Here is an 18,544-nt window from a genome sequence, read left to right on the forward strand (position 1 = left end):
TCCTGATCTACTGTAACGCTGAAATAGAGAAACAGTGTGAGTAACTCGTCAGCAGAGGGAGCCAAATCACAGTACATTTACAACTGGTGATGTTGAAGATAAAATAATGTACATTTACACACTTCACTGAAAAAGAGCCCCTTCATTCCTTTATGTTCAGTGGTAAACTTTACTGCTATTGAGTGCTGATTGGTCAGCAATCCTGCTACTGAGTGCTGATTGGTCAGCAATCCTGCTACTGAGTGCTGATTGGTTAGCATTACTCATACTGAGTGCTGATTGGCTAGCATTACTGATTCAAGATTCAAGATTCAAGAGTTTTATTGTCATATGCACAGCAGAAACAGGCAGTTACACTGTACAGTGAAATTCTTACTTTGCTGTTCCTCCATTCACCAATATAGTCTTAGAAAAAAAATAAAGTATAAGAATAGATTAAATACACTGAATAAGTATTAATACACTAAAAACAAAAAAGTAAAAAAGTACAGTTATATGTGTAAAGTTAAAAGAAAAATTAAAGTTACTGCTACTGAGTGCTGATTGGCTAGCATTACTGCTACTGAATACTGGTAAGAGTAAATGTTTATTGTAATTATTCTTAGTAATAAATGTTCATACAGTGGTCTATTTAGCATTTCTCGTTAACTGTGGTAAAATGACTGTAAGGCACGCCCTCCTGTGGTTTATCGCTTTATGGTGCAGGCAGTGTGTATGGGTTTAAGGCTGTATGTCAGATTATAACAGCAATTAAAGTGCATTACTAATGCAGATCATATTTGTTTAGTGCCTCGGCTGTATATTATTACAGTATATTATTACAGTATCACAGGTCACTGTGTTGGCCGTGTAAAGGTGCGGACGGAGACCCTGAAAGACAAATACAGGAAAAACAGTTCCATTTAAGAGAATAAAGTAAATAATGTGACAGTGAATCACAGGAGACACACGCGGACCTTTACACGCCTCTCAGTTCAGGCTGGTGTTTTTAGTGCTGGGTGGAAAGTCTACAGCAAATTCTGAAGAAGCGTTTAAACTCTGAGAGGTTTCTGAGAATTTTGTTAAATTGAGTATTTTGTTAAAATTTTGTGAGTTAAATGAATAAAAGTTAAAATTAAATTAATTATAAAATTTCACAAATTCATGTAAATCATTAAATTTTTTTCACAATTACTATAAACCTGGGTCGTTTGTGCAACATGCCGTGTGCGGTGTTTTTGCCGTGGGCTGGTGGTGGTGGTGGTGGGGGGGTATGATCAATAATCCCTTTTTTCTGCTAATTATTGCCAGATATCAATCAGAAGTAGTTCAGAGTCAAACAGCTCGACTGGACGTTCAACCAAAACAAGTTTTATTTCACTTCTTCTCCTGAATATTTGCCTGTAGAAATATGTGAGCAGTTTCATTACGTTTTCAACAAACAGTATTTAAAAGTCTTTTTCTTTAAAAATGTATGTTTTAAAAGATTGTTTGAGGCTTCACGTCCGCGTGTTCTCCTGACTCAGAGAGAATTTAGTTTGTTCTGCTTGTTTTCATCAGGAACTAACTACACTTTTAAAAAGATGGTTCTTCAAGGGTTCTTTAGACTGATGGAGAACATCTTGAAAGTGGTTCTATACAGAAACTTTTTGAAACGGGAGCTAAATAGCGCCAAAAATGGTTCTTCTACTGCTATGATGTCAAGCTTGTATAAAATAGAAGAACATTTTTGGTGCTAAATAGAACCCTTTTCAACAAGATTCCATTTAGAACCATATACAGCACATTCTCCATCAATCTGAAGAACCACTTCACCATGCAAAGAACCATTTAAGCATGCAAAGGGTTCTTTGAGTGTTCATTGTTCCATATAGAACCATTTTCTTTAGTAAAGAACATTTGAAGAACCGTGTTTTTTAAGTGGGCGACACTGAAGAAGAGTTGAAGTAGATGAGGCTCACAGTCGACACAGGTTTCTACAGTCTTACTGCAAAATCTCCTCCAAAAACAAAACAACAAAACAGTGTAAACGTTACTGTAAATATATGAAGATCAAAATCAGGAACTGTCTTAGCAAAACATCTGAAATTAGACACTATACAGCATATCTGTCAGAATGAGACCATTATTAGATTATTATAAAATGATTTCACTAATTTCTAGACCTTTTTATCAGGAAAAGAGTCTCATTCTATTCGTGGATTTTGTTTTGAGAAATAATGCAGATAATTATTATTTATTTACAGAAATAATGCTTTCACTAAGTAAAACAGTCTGACAATGGAATAAGACACTTTCCCTGGATAACAGTACTGAAAATAAGCGAAAATCAGTAGAAACTATTTGAATAATCTTTTGATATTTCAGTAAAATTATCACAATGACAGTTATTAGACAGTGACGATGTGCTAAGTGTCTTGTTTTTTGGCCCTCAACAATCTTGTTGTGTTAAAGTTTTCAGGAAGAGAAACTGGAATGTGATTTTAATGGTTCTGATTAAGTCACTTTATAGCAGTTAATAAAACCACAACCTGACGCTGGAGCGCCGTCACGCTGCTGAGGCTTCTGAATTCAGCTGTGTGTGTGTAGCTGTGTGTGTGTGAGAGAGAGTGTGTGTGTGTGTGTGTGTATTGTTGTGTGTGTGTGTGTGTAGTTGTGTGTGTGTGTGTGTGTGTGTAGTTGTCTGTGTGTGTAGTTGTGTGTGTGTGTAGTTGTGTGTGTGTGTGTGTAGTTGTGTGTGTGTGTGTGTGTGTAGTTGTCTGTGTGTGTAGTTGTGTGTGTGTGTGTGTGTGTGTAGTTGTCTGTGTGTGTAGTTGTGTCTGTGTGTGTGTAGTTGTGTGATGATGTCACTCATTAATCAGTGCACTGTAAAAAAGTCTTTGGCAAAAACTAGAAAATGATATCAGAATGAGATCTGAAGCAGAAATAATCGGTCAGTGAGGTGAGCAGTTTTAATTTAGTACATCAAAAAAGCAATTTTAGTAAAATTAGTAAGAACATGTGTAAATAAGTAGATATAAATATATGTATATAAACACACAAACTCTCTTAACTGTGGATGGAAGTCAATGGAACAGGAATTTTGTTTTTATTTTTAAGCAACTTTATTGATCCTATCATCTTATCATTATAAATTAACACACTATAAATGTCAGCTGGCTTTTTCCAATTCTGTAAACAGAGATGAGCAGCAGCAGCAGCAGTGATATTTAAATAAATACCTGCGAATATTGTTTCAGTAATAAGATACGGACTCAATACTGAGACTGTTTCTCTGAAATCTCTCTGTCTGTTACTGCTGGAAATCTGAGACTCAGAATGTTCCTCATTGTACTCGAGTAGACCCGGCCTGAGCTCACTCTGCTCACTCCGCTCACTCCACTCACTCTGCTCACCACACAGCAGAAAATCACTAATTTCATCTTTATTACCTTTACAACGTAAAGCAGCAGCTTCTGAGAAGAGAACTACAGACACCTTCAAATACCATCTCAGAGCAAGACAATAAGCTCAAAATCACACGTGAGACGGATTCAGGAAATTATTCTTAAAATAAACTAATTCCTCAGTGCTTTGTAAGAAAACATCAGAGTAAAAATAAGATTAATCGTCCTGATAATAAAAAGTGATAATTTCACTGCAGCTTACTTCATTAATAGTCCATTTACAGTCTATTCATCAGCCCGTGCTCTACAGATGAGTCTAACATATGGCAGTTTTTTTACAGAAAACTAAAAAGCAGGTTAGGTCATTGAGGATGAAGGCGTTTTCGAGGATCTGTCAGTCTCTACTTGCTGTGTTCAGAGAGTTTACACAGCGCAGCGCCGGAGCTGCAGGATCAGCGCTGATATGATCTGTTTTGTCCCTGAAGCTAAATCACGTTGTGTCTTCCCATCAATATTGTTGTCCTTTCAGTTCAGAGATATTTTGGGGTCTCTGAACGCAGCCAACGTTCACCACAGCTCAGTGTCGTCCACACTGCAGCACTGAAGTCGCACGCTCAGATGTTTAACATGTCGGCACAAGGAAGACAAGTTAATCATTTTAAAGACAGGGTGAGGTTTGGAGGAATGACATTAAAAATAATAATAAAATGATTACGTCTCTCAGCCTACGGGAACTGTTTGGTGCCACCTTCACAGGTTTGAACACTGAACACACTAAACATGATTGACTGTCGTTCTGAACTGAATTAACCAGCTTGAAGTTCATCATGATAAAAATTTCATTTTCAACACTTTATTCAGTTTGGATTAAAATGCCTTAAAGTGGAGCAGAAGGTTTTAGGTTTTAGATGTAGTTTTCAATATTTAGTAATTTGGCAACAACAAGCAGTTATTCAAGGACAAATAATACACTGAATTATGTATTAATGGGAATCTTTTATTCATATACTTTTTATTATGCACATCTTAAAATGCGGACTGCTTTGGCGAGCCTGTCGCATGACGCAGCGATGTGTATTACACACAAAAGGTACAATATCAGAGGTGGAACATTGCTGTGATGTTTTTGTTTTCACACCAGTCGCTTATGAAAAGTGTAGCTGGGAGTGAATTGGAGCGAGTTTTGTGTTTAATCACAACACGCACAACAAAAAAAGACAAAAACAGATCAAAAACAAAAAATAAAACTTTGTGTATCCATCATTATAGATACAGTCCTTACTAAATATGTAAAGGAATCTATTGATTAACGGGCATATTGATTAGCATGACAGCAGGGCAGCCTCCGCAGTGCAGCCTCCGCAGTGCAGCCACCGCCTACAGCCTAAAACTTTAGCACTGCAAACTGCTCAAGATTTAAATTCTGAAAATATGAGATTAATGGTCTTGTTATAAAAGTTATTGACAAGTTTTTGATCTTTTAATTCATAGTTGATTCTTAAATTGATCAGAAATTGATCTTTTAGGCCTCAGGAAATCTTAAAATTGAGTGATTTACTGGTAAAATAAGCTACACTAGACACAAACTCAGCTTCAGCTGCTGGATTTAAGAATCACACATAAAGCATATTTAAAAACCTTTTATTCATGGCCCAACATGCTTCCCCCGCCGGGTAATCAAAGAATGCTGTGGTTTTGACTGGTCATGCTGGGTGAGCCCAGCTTCTTAGAGATTTAATGAGCTTTATCGTTCCGATTGTCTTTCAGTCATCTGTTGTGGTGCTACTGTACCGACTCGGTTAGCTAGAACATCCAGTTTGTCTTCAGTTTTCTGTTATCAGTTTAGTTTTATTTCATTCAGAAGTATTTTTCTCTCTGATGTTCAAAAGGTAGAACTATTTTTTTGTTCTTCAATGGTCCAATGTTTCTCTCTCTCTCTCTCTCTCTCTCTCAGTGCTGGCCGTGATGTCAGTAAAATCAGTGTCCTGTTGTAAGACGTCTGCTCTGAGATTAAGGACTAGTTTTAGATTAAATACAGGTTTCAGCTACACCTTCATTTTACACTGTGCTAAAATTAAGAATGAGAAAATTTAATTAAGAATTATTCACTAATATTCAGTGTATTTGACTCATTAATGTGCTGTATTGAGTCTGATCTCGAGTCACTTGATCTAAACAGCAGCACTTTCTGCTGATTTCAGACCTTTGAGCTCTTACCAGAGCTGCTTATTCCTAGACTGGAGCATATTTTAAGATTTCTTGTCCTGTAAAATGATTTTGCTGCAGGAACAGATCATTTTGGTATTTCTCCTCATTTCTCCTCAAACTCAGTCTTTATTTCCTGTTTTTTTATCTCAGCTTTATCCTGTAGTGTCTTTGCACAGCTGTGCTCTCAGGAAAGAAATTCAAACGAAATTGCTGAAGTTCCTTTTTTTGTTTCTGCCCAGCAGTGTGGTCGGCCTGCGGCCAGCGTGGCATGATTCCTCAACCATGTTGATGAGAAATGATAAGAATAATAATGATAAGAAATTTTAAAAATACAAAAGCTCAGTTTCCAGCAAAGGCAGTTCAGGTCCAGCCCGGTTCCATCTGAACGAGAGAAAACATCTTACATACAGTCAGTATGACTAATATTCCTCATCATGAGAATTTTGTAAAAAATATTATTACATTATTGAATCTATCTCTAGACATTTTTTTGCTTGTTTTGAGTAATTCTATCCAGTGAAAGTGTCTCATTGCATCGGAAAATTGTTTTACTTGTTTTAAGAAATAAAGCAAATAATTCTGCTTATTTAAAAATAACGATTAAACCTGGTAAAATATTCTGCCAATGGAATAAGACACTTTCATAACTACATAACACAAGTAAACATGTTTAGAAATAAGTTAAATTATCTTCTAATATTCTTATAATAATCTCATAAAGAGAAATAATAAAAATATTAGATAAATTGACTAGATTTAAGATGTTATCACTTGAGTAGATATTGTTTTTGCAGTGTATCTGTTTTATGTCTTTATTTTTTATTTGTATTGTTTTTCACTACTACACACTTTGTCTTTTTTCCTACTGATGTTTTCTGCTTTTATGAACGTAAAGCACATTGAGTTATCTTTGTGTATGAAATATGCTGTATAAGTAAACCTGCCTGTACACACTGTGAACGTTTTATGATGAATGGACCAATAGAAATGGTCCAAAGTTATTTGGAATGAAACTTTGTTAAATTAAGCAATAACTATGGAAACAGACGTGTTTATTATGACTGAAATAATACATTCATAAACTGAATGAGTGAATCTATTTAAAGTTGGGCGGTGCTAATTTTCACCATGTGCTTTTGGATCAACTCCTTGTCCTAGACACTTTAAAAAGATGGTTTTTCAAGGGTTCTTTAGTGAAGAAAAAGGTTCTATATAGAATCATAAACACTCAAAGAACCATTTGCATGATTGAATGGCTCTTTGCCATTCTATACAGAATAATCTTCTTTACTAAAGAACCCTTGAAGAACCATCTTTTTTTCCTGGATCTGCAGGGGGTTCATTACCCTTCTGGGCTCTGAGGTGATTCTCTCTGGATTTGTTCATCTCTTCTTAAACTCTCCTCTAAAGGCTCTTCATATATCATGATCCTCATATGTTTCATATCTAAATGCTCCGTTATCTTCATCACTACTTTCCAAAACCGCTGCAGCAGCTTCAGCAGCTGTAAACTCTCTGCACGCCGTTTCACACGAGTCTCCGATGTGGACTGAATGAAGAATGAAGGGTTTCCGGCATGATGGTCAGTCCTTAGTGATTTCCTGAGTGTCCATTGGTCAGTTTCACACAGAATGTAGACGGACACACCAGTCCACCAGTTCCACAGTTTCACAGTGAGAGGCAGATGACGTGTATCTCAGCCCCTCTTCATAGGCTCATAACTCCGGATGTGAGTCTCGTATGATCTCGTGATAAGATGGAATGGAAAGGGCGACTCTACAGATTCAGGAAGTGTTTGAACTGGATTTCTGAGCTGGATCATCACAAAGATACAGACACAGATACAGAAATACCCAGTCTGTCGAGTTCGTGGACCCCAGAGGGTTAAAGCCTCCAGTAGGTGCTGAGGTGAGATGGACCTCCTGAGACTTCAGAGTATGAATGTCTTACTGATTGATGGTCGTCTTTTGTTTGGACGAGGGTGAGATAACAGTGAGATTACAGTGAAAGAGAAGTGAAATCAAAATACTCGCTACACTGACCGGACCTGATTTCGAGTTTCTGACGTGTTTGTGATAAAGTCACGCCATCCAAACGCAGCCATCTCAAACGATTGTGGAATTTCAGCGTTAATTCTCTGGAAGCTGACCTGGTCAGGTGTACTTTCGCTTCGTGTTCCGAGGCAGTGAGAGGCAATAGAATACCAGCGCGATTTTAGGATAAGCCTTACAAAACCCTCAGGCTGTCACACTACCTCCCCGTCTGGCTCCGTGCCAGCGATCTATCAGCAGGTGCACCTGCCATCAAACGCTGAGCAGCAGATCATTACATAAAGGCTTTGTCACGGGCTTTGTTTGGTTAAGTGATAAAAAAAAAGAATAACAAAAACGTTATCTGTGGTTACTGAAACAACATATTGATATTCTGCTGAAGCACTTCAAACTGCCCGAGATATTTACGGGGATTACTGTCTGATCTGTTGAACATCGTTACAGACGGCAATGCAGCCTTTATATATCACTGCTGTCAGAACATGATTATACCTTTACAGGAGAAAGAAAAACATGCTTTACTTTTTCATGTAAGTCAGTGGAGCGCGACCTCTTTCCAAGTAACTTCAGGCCTTTTGTTTTGGTCCAGATCAGATTCCATGTTGGTGATTTTCTAAGTGTGAATAAGTTTACACATCCTCTACAGAGACACTTCTGCACATTTTAATACACGATCACGGCTTATTTACTGAAGTTAACACATTGACATTAATTAATAAAGCATAAATAAACTGTTACTTCTTAGCTGCTGCCTTATTGCTTTACATTTTCTATTCTTTTATTTGTTTCATCAACTATATTTTTATTTATTTTATCCTTATTTAATCTGTTATTTATTAGGTTATTACATTGTTGCAATTTTAATGATTTATGCTGATTTGATGGATTTCTTTACTATTAAATTTACTATAGTGATTATTATTATTATTATTATTTTTTAGCATTTGAACTGGTTTTTCCTATTTTTTTCCTATCCTATTTTTTCGGTCTCTGTTTTCCATGTTAGCTCAGCTACACTGTAAACTATTTAAATAAAGGTTGATTGATAAAATATATATACATGTTTGAGATGCATTTTGGATTTATATGGGAAATTTAAATTTATTTATTTATATATTGAAATTTATTTAAAAATTAAAAATGTGTTATAAAAAGTAAAAGCTCCCCTCATGAAAAATGATCTTAAATTAAATACAGTGAAATTGTAAAATGCTTGTTAACTCAATATTTATACATCACAACCAAAACAGGTAAGTGTATTATTATAATAGTTAAGCTGATCATAATTTATGGGTATGAATTGTATGTTAAGTGATATGAAGTGGCAGATAAAGCTGTTGTAATGTGCCACAATGCGAACGCTGGAAGATACGCCTCTCGTTTAAACTGAGTGTTGGGTTGATGGATGTTTGTTTTGACTCTTGGAGTTCCCAAGAAATTCCTTGGAAATGATGGGTAGAATTTGCATACTGACATATACAACACATACACTGTAGGCTGAAGGGGAAGTCCACAGATTTTGCAAAATATCTCCATATTTAAGCAGATGTAAAGAGAGTCATTCAGGGCGTGTGAAACGCTCCATTCTAGAGAAACTTACCGAGTCAGAATTGTTCACAGTGGTGGTGAAAACTTAAACTCCATTCATGGTGGAGGGATACATGCAGGGCGCTGTGAGGCAAAATAGTCCCCACAGAAAACTTATTGTTTCAGATTTTCCACTATTTTCCATCATCAACATTCCATATAAACTCAGAAGACTCGTGTAGGTTCACTGGTGGTTCTGGACAGTAAATAAAATGTCTATATTTGTGTTGTAGTCATGGCGACCCCTGGTTCCTATCACCACCACTGTAAAGACATCTGAACCATTTCACACCAAACCACTCTGAAGCTCTCTGTTTACATCTCTGAATAATGGAGGAATTTTGGAAAATTGGGTTGAATTCCCCTTTAAGACTGTCTGATCATTTTAAACCGTGTTCAGTGGGACCATATAAGTATGAATAATGCAGCGTTTAAGTGCAGATCTATTAAAAAAAAAGCTGTTATGCTTTTATATTCTGAGATTTATATATAGCTGCATGCAAAAGTTTGAGCAGGTCAAATTCCATTCAGTTGTTGATTTTCTGAGTGTAAATAAGAAACACTTCTGCTCATTTTAATGCACAGTTACTGTTTATTTACTGAATTTAACATATTTTAAGATTTTAAGATATTTGGGGGAAACAGAACATAAAATGTGGCCTGTGCAAAAGTTATGGCACATATATTTTATTCTAACAGTAGCGGATTAACACAGGAACTGTGCAGTAAAATTAGCAGAGAATGTCACTGGAGCTTGTTCCCTGTAGAAGACGTGTTCACTTATTTTCAACAAAGCATGTCGCCTGACCGGGGGTGTTCAAACTTTTTCATATGACTGTACCCTCTTTTCATGCTGTGTTCATTATTAATCCAGATTAACAGTAAAACATCCTGCGCAGTAAAGGTCACTTGTTGGGCAGCCTGTTTCTAGAAGGAGAGAAAAGTGGGTATTTTCATTCCAGCCCAGCAGAGCAGTTGCTCGAAACATGACCACACAGATGGTTTAGAGGGGATTTCTAGGAATACCTGTGGTGGAAGCTGCAGGCCACAGAGCAACTGCACTGCCAGTAGTTGCGCCACTGTCCGGCCCCCTGCCTGCGTTCCTCGTAAAAGGGAATACGCTGCGTTCCAGCGCTGTCAGAGGAGTGATGTCACCACCCTGAGATTCCCCTCAGTAACCATGACAACACACAGACCAAAACACCTCAATCATCAGTGAATCTCTCTGCTGTGGGTTTTAACCAGTTTTCTCTCGTCAATGTTACTGAACAAATGCATGTGAGCGGTTCTACACAGAACCATGAACAATTAAATGCTTAAATGGTTCTTTGCAGTATGCTGTATATATATATATATATATATATATATATTTTTTTTTTTTTATATATATATATAAATATAAGATATATACATATTTGAAAAGGGTTCTTTATAGCACCAAAAAGGTTCTTCTATTGTAAACAAGCTTGTCATTGTAGAAGAACTTGTGCTATTTAAAACCACCTACAACACAGTCTCCATCAATTAGCTGCTATGACTTTAGACATTATGAAACATGTTGTGACAGTTACCAGTAATTATAACACAACACTGCTGTAATACTGGTTGTAATAATCATGTCAAATCATGCCAGCATATGAGATCTGGCATAACATGTTTGTGTCATGTTTATATCAGTGTAATGTAGTAGAGTTAATGTAAAGTGTCACCACGATGCTGCAAACAATGTTATCTTGGCAAGTAAAGTTATCTTGTTGTTATTATGTCTCAGAAAGTTTGAAGGTAAGATATATAATCTTATAATAAGCTTACAGTAATCTCAAAATGAGAAATATTAGACACACCAACTACATCTCCATTTTCAAAAAAGTTGGGACACTGTGTAAAATATAAATAAATGTAAATAAACACAGAATGTGATGATTTGCAAATCTCATAGACCCACATTTTATTCACACTAGAACATAGAACACATATTAGATGTTGAAAGGGAGACATTTTACCATTTCATGAAAAACATTAACTCATTCAGAATCCACAAACGCAAGTTAAAGCTGTATCATGCAGAGAAGAAGCCACATGTCAACATGATCCAGAAACGCTGCCGTCTTCTCTGGGCCAAAGCTCATTTAAAATGGACTGAGGTGAAATAGAAAACTGTTCTGTCGTCAGATGAATCAAATTTTTGGAAATAATGGACACTGCATCCTCCAAGCTAAAGACTTCCTGGCTTGTTATTTGGACACAGTTCAAGAGCCCAGAACTGTTGAGCAGCTAGAATCCTACATCAGACAAGAATGGGACATCATTTCTCTCCCAACACTCCAGCAACTGGTCTCCTCACTTCCCAGACATTTACAGGCTGTTGTCAAAAGAAGAGGGGATGCTACAGGATGGTAGACACGGCCCTGTCCCATCTCTTTTGAGATGTATTGCTGCCATCAAGTTCTAATTAATATGTGTTTCATGAAATGGTAAAATGTCTCACGTTCAACATCTGATATGTGTTCTGTGTTCTATTATGAATAAAATATGGGTCTATGACATTTGCCCATAATTGCATTCTGTTTTCATTTACATTTATTTGCACTTTATCCCAGCTTTTTTGGAACCAGGGTTGTAGATTTAAGACAAGTTCACTTGCTATTTTATGGTAGTAAAAATATTATTATATCTCTAGATACACCAGTAAGAGTCCTTGGGCTAGACTCCTAAATCTCCTGTAACAGGATTAAATCTGCGAGCCGCTCCAAACAGCTTTTGAAACATTTCCAAATTCTTCTTATTTAACTGGTTACTAAAGTTTTTGAGAACACAATAAACATCAGCGTTGACTCAGTTTCACTGTAAGCTCACGTGTTTAGCAGGAAAGTAAACTGGAAACACCTGTAAGTCTCAGGCAGCTACAGGTCAGTCTTATCTCATACGTACCTGATTACCTAGAAACAAAACTGAACCTGGGTAGGAGAGCTGATGCTGCGTCTCACTTTACAAGGTGCGGCCTGTTTATTCATAAGCAATACAAAACATATCTGACATAAACTGTTAAAATGAAAACACACTGTGGAGGAGTTTGTAGGAAAAACTGCAAATTTGTTAGTTTATGGTTTTAATGTCTTTATTGTTATTCCAATATAAAGAAAAGCCTTCTGTGAGTAGGTGTGTCCAAACGTTTGTCTGGTAGTGTAGGTCTCAGGACTCTCCTGCTCAATGCCCTCACTGTCAATAATAATAATAATAATAATAATAATTATTATTATTATTATTATTATTACCATAATATATTTATATACCACCTTTCATACATTAGAATGCAGCAAAAAATGCTTTAAAATACAAAACAAAAACAACAGTGGAAGAAAAAAAGGTAATCAAAAATAAAATTATTATTTTTTTCATATTATATTTTTAATAATTAAAATTAACATTAAAATGCACAAGATAAATGTATAAAAAAAACAATACAAAAAAATACAACTAACAGAAAAGTCAAAGTAGTATTCTACACTCTAAAAATGTTCTCCAAGGGTTCTTTAATAAAGAAAACGGTTCACTAGAGAACCACAGACACTTAAAGAACCATCAACCTTCTTCAGACTGATGGAGAATGTGTTGTATGTGGTTCTACATAGCACCAAAAAGGGTTCTCCAGTTGTGATGATGTCAAGCTTGTAACAATAGAAGAAACTTTTTGGTGCTATAAGTGATTTAAGTGATTTAAAGCTGAACTTATTAAACAATCCTGAAATAAAATGTGTTTCTGTTGAGTTTGGATGTGTTTATGTTTGCAGTTTGAGTGAAAACATGTTTTACACTGCGAGAAAATATCTCACCAAACCATAACATCCTAAATATAGTCAATATATCTAATATTTCTGTTTTTCACACTTTAATAAGATTATTTATCTTATTTCTAGACATTTTTACTTGTTTTAAGTCATTTTATTTTATGAATGACAAACACTTTTTCTCAACACAGGTAAAATGATCTTTGAATGAAATAAGACAGTTTTATAAGATAAAAGTACTTAAAACAAGTAAAAATGTCCTGAAATACATTCAATAATCTCACAATATTCTTACAACAATCTCATAATGAGAAAAATTAAATATATTGACTACATCTAAGGTGTTATCGCTTGATAAGAGAGCATTTTGTGCAGTGAAAAATGCCTTTATTTAAAAAAAATAATACTTTTGAATTACAGGACCAAAATTCCTGCCGCATCATTGGTGCCTTTAGAGTGTAGAGCTGTACTGAGATGTAGAGAAGGCCGAGGCTTTCTGGTAAAGACCTAAAAAACACTAACCTTCTTTCCTTCAGTCTCGAAACCCTCTCTCTCTCTCTCTCTCTCTCTCTCCTCTCTCTCTCTCTCTCTCTCTCTCTCTCTCTCTCTCTCTCTCTAGGAACTGCTGTTAAGCGGTTCAGAGAACGACCGCGCTCGCTGCTCTTTAATGGAACTTGCAGAAGTTCAAGCGTAGACAGGAAGACGATGCTAGTAATCAGAGTGAGTCACCCACTCACTCACCCTCTCACTCACTCACTCACTCACACACGCACCACACACACTCTCCTTTTGTCATTTACAGCAAGACGGAGGTTTGCTCGTTCTGAGCTGTCTCGTCTTTCACAATCCTTCACTACTGTATTTCTCTGTTTCTCTCTGAAAAATGAGTCTGAGCGTTGTAGCCGGCCAGGCCGGTGGGGTGACGGACTGACGGACTGACTGACAGACTGACAGCGTGGCTGCAGGCCCTGTATGGCATACAGACGTCTCAGCGCTTCCTCTCTGTAGCCGAGCTGCGTCGTGGTGTGTGTGCACCAGGTTTGTTCCTCATTATGGGGACCATAAACTCACAGTGTGGGGACCTGTCTTCCTTGTGGGGACCCAGACTGTAATCACTGAATGTTAAGGTTCGAGTGAGGCTTGGGCTGGTAGTAGTTCAGGTTAAGGTTTGGGTAAACCTCCAGGAAGTGAATGGAAGTCTATGTATTGGCCCCACAGTTCACAGAAAAAAGATTGTGTGTGTGTGTGTGTGTGTGTGCGTGTGTGTGTGTGTGTGTGTGTGTGCGTGTGTGTGCGTGTGTGTGTGTGTGTGTGTGTGTGTGTGTGTGCGTGTGTGTGTGTGTGTGTGTGTGTGGTGCATGTGGTGTGCGGTGGGGCTCTCCCTGCGTGCGTAGGTCTGAGAGGAGGCTGCGGGGGAGGACGTGTGGAGAGGAAACAGATAAGTGCAGCACCTCCCGCAGGCCAGAAACACACACATGAGCCATTTCTTACTGTAACTGCTTTCTCCTCAGTTACTGTCACTCACGCTGCCACTCTGACCACAGTTTCACCGGCTGAGAACCTGGAGCTGGAACGGAGCTCCAGAGCAGCCAAACACCACACGCTCTGCACATCTGCATCTTCTCTTCACATTCAGTACATACAACACAGCTGCATGTAACATCATGTGAACAACATCATGCCCTGAAACTCACATGGCTTTTTATGTTAAAACGTGTATTTTTTACATGTGATCACAGGTTTTTCCATGTGACAACACATTTGTCCACATGTGATCATACATTTTTCACATGTAACCACATGGTGATACATTCTTTAACATGTGATAACAATTTTTCCACATGTGATCAGACTGTTTTCAAGTGATTACATGCTTTTCCACGTGGTAATATTTTTTCCACATGTGATAACACATTCTCCGACATGTGATGACATGTTTTTCTATATGTGATCACACCGTTTTCCACTTGCGATAACACATTTTCCCTCATGTGATCACACCATTTTTCGTATGTGATAACATGTTTTTCCACATGTGATCGCACTGTTTTTCTTGTGATCATGCAGATGATTTTCATGTGTGGTGACTAAAAACCACATGTGATAATTATCATGTGAAATGTGTGTTTTTCGCTATAAGGGGTTAAACTGAAACTAAACCCAGACTCACTCTGACTCTGACTCTGATCCTAACGCTGCCGATAACGGAGGAGTTGAGGAGTTCGTCCGTCTGTGAGCAGTTTTTTCGCTCGGCTACAGGGCAGCATCAAAACAAGGTGGGATTCAAACGCGTCCATCATTTCCATACAAATATCATTCATTCTATTTTATAATTGTTGCACAAAGTGAGTAAATTGGTAGACAAACTTGTGCTGAAGTAATGCGTCAGAAATGACGTGGTGAGTTTACCTGATTTACACACAAATAACATGAAGTATCAGTGAAATTCTGCGTACATGTGAATCAAGTAAAGTCTGTGCAGCACTTTTTCCCCCGAAGTTCACTGCAGAGGAACCAAACTTAGAGTTATTAAAAATTAGTAAATTATTTTGCAGTTTTTAAATTTGTGTTTGAAAAACAGCAGATATGGACAAAATACAGCATGAATAAGAGGAAGATAAATAACTGTGAAGGCTATCATGCCTGGAACACTTTTTTCATGACTCATTCTTTACAGGTTTATGAAAAATGTCCTGAACACATTCACCCTCTGAAATTCCACAGGTCACATGTCCAGCAGGACGTTCTCCAATTCTTTTCATTTTCAGTGATGTTGTGATACTGAGTGATGAGGTCACTGTGTACAACCTTTACAATAACCAATTTATTCATTTAAAAACAGATTCCAGAATAAATCGTTAGATTGTCCTTAATGTTCTCATGCAGTTACTCAACCATATCCTGTTTATTTGCTAATTCTATAAAAAAAACTCAAAACTCAGACTGTCAACACTGTCAGTGCCCATTTTTACAGTTTAATTGTAAGTTAATTTTCATTTAACTTCATTTTCTGTTTTCTTTAACTGTTTGAAAAAAATATATAACTCTTAAGAGTTACAGAAGCTAAATGGCACCTCGATCATGGAATCACCCTAAAGCTGTAGGTCAGGTCAGTTTAAACCCTGCTCAGTATGAGTAACAGTCTACTGGAACGATGTAAGTATTAATAGAGCAAAATAAGCTCAGAATTAATCGTATTTTTCGGCCGGTGTAGGTTTTCCATTCTGAGAACTGCTTCATGTTATTGTGACATTAAATCATATTAACAGTAAAGTGACAGGAAAACTACATGCTGAAAAAGGACAGCCAATTTCTGGAAAAATCAAAACAAGCTGTGTGGGTATTTTTGTCCCAGCCTGCCCGAGCAGGGGCTCTCAGCTTTCTAGAAAGTTAACCACAGAGATGACCACAGAGATGCTTAAGGGGACTTTCAGGAATACCTGTGGTGGAAGCTGTGTGTGAGTTTATGGGCAGAGCTGTGCAGTGACAGCTTCCATTTACTCACTTATGTAATCCTGATTGATCTGTGCTTTTCTGGTGTAGTCACGTATGGGCAGGGGTGCAGCTGGGTCTCCCCAGATTGATCTCAGTCCTACCCAAACAAACGGGGGAACGGATAGTTATTAAGCTGTATTTTCAAGTTAATGAAATCTGTTTTCTGTGAGTGCTGACACTGTTTTATGTATTTTTTTTTATCCAATCTTATTTTTCGTTTGATTTTTATCAGCCCTTCCATCACAGCTTAGCACTTGTTGCTATCCTCCATTGTCTCAAGCATTCGGTTTTCTTCAGCCATCAGTGTTTGAAACTGACACTAAAGCTGCGTGCAGAACACGCTTGTGTAAAAGTGAGATTAGGATCGTTTAAAAGCAGAATACATCATTTTCTACCTGTTTACATCATGCAAAATGATTTGCCATTTTGTCATTCTTTTTTTTTCTTTTGGCTAATAAACGTGACACTGAGCGTGTCATACGGTGCTATAATGAGGCAAGAGAGGACGGTAGATACTTTATGCAAATGATCTGAGCAGCGACCAATCAGATTTTTGATATATAGTGGTGTAGCTGATTGTGTCATGCTCACAGTCACACACTGAGATTTAACGCTGAAACACACACAGAGCAGGAGATAACAGTGTATTAAAGCTTCATTATTATGTTAAATGACTTTTTATCGTTTAAAAAACACTATTAGGCCTCCTTGGAGTTTCATCTCTGCTTAGACTTTCTCTCTTTGCACCTCAACCTGCATGTGTTTGAGGACGTGCCCCAAAGCAATCGGCTGTTTTCGGCTCACTGTAATGAAAATATGGTGTTCACATAAACAGTGCAGCTACTGCAGATTTTGAAAGGATAAACATTCAAACTAAGCTCTAAAACAAGCGCACATGGGTCTCTACTATGCCCAAATTATTATAATACTAATATAAAACTTCCCATGTCCCTGCTGTTGCCTGTGAATTTGATGCTTACAGTGTTCAAATGTCAAAGCAAACGTCTGCTTCAAATCATCGAGTCTTCAAAGGTGAGATAAAAATGGTCTACAAACATTTTTCGTGCCCTCCTCTGATTATCACAGAAACAGTAGTGATATTGGTGGTCAAAGACATTAGTCGGCTGACCTGTGACCCCACTCCTGCACTGTTACACCATACAGTTAGTTTAACTCCTTAAAATCTCAGGTTTACATACTAAGGCTTATTATTCAGGAACTACGGCATCTTTGAGCCTTTGATGTTTGAAACCCCGGCCATTTAAGGGATTAAAGCATAACAATCATGAAATTTTAGCCCTTCAGTGTTTGGAAGGAAGCCATTTTGGGTTCTTCTTTAGAGAAAGAATTTTAAAAGTATTTTTGTATGTATAATTTATGCCACAGTCCTGAGTTCTGACCTATACAGCAGTACAGAAGCAATCCTAACATTATTTATTTTGCTAAGTGTTATACATTTTAAGGTAAACATGAACAAAAATGCATGTGATGTAAAAGGGCCCTTAAAGGCACAGTAATGGTCTCAAGGCTACATTTTGTCCCTTAAATGAGTTTTACATGCACTACATTTACCTTCCCAGGAGAAAGGGACACATTTGACCTTTTTATAAAAAGACTTTAACAATAGAAAAATAAAGTAAAAAGAGTCAAGATGGAGAATATAGAATCAATGTGACTTCAAAAAACATATAATTGCAAACAAATGTGGTACAACTATGTTCCCTAACTAAAGGTCTCGAAGACGTACCCGTGAGTGGGAGTACCAGCCCTGTGACAGTTCAGTACCTTTATTACTGAGAGTGTACATCTAGTGTGTTGTGCCAATGTGAATTGTTTTATAGGTCAAAATGTTGTACATACGCATCATGGCAGTGTACGCGTGTATGTGTGTATAGCGGGAGTGAGGGGGGGTACATAGCACGAAGCCTGATGTCTGAGGGGGTACGGGAAGGGCGGAAGTGTTGGAATATGTGGAGTAAGGACTGCACTGCTGTTAGAAATAGGCTACAGCCTGATGTACCAGCATTGTGTGTTTTGAAAGTGTATCTAC

The sequence above is a fragment of the Colossoma macropomum genome, unplaced genomic scaffold (genome assembly GCF_904425465.1).
Source record: "Colossoma macropomum unplaced genomic scaffold, Colossoma_macropomum, whole genome shotgun sequence".
NCBI lineage: Eukaryota > Metazoa > Chordata > Actinopteri > Characiformes > Serrasalmidae > Colossoma > Colossoma macropomum.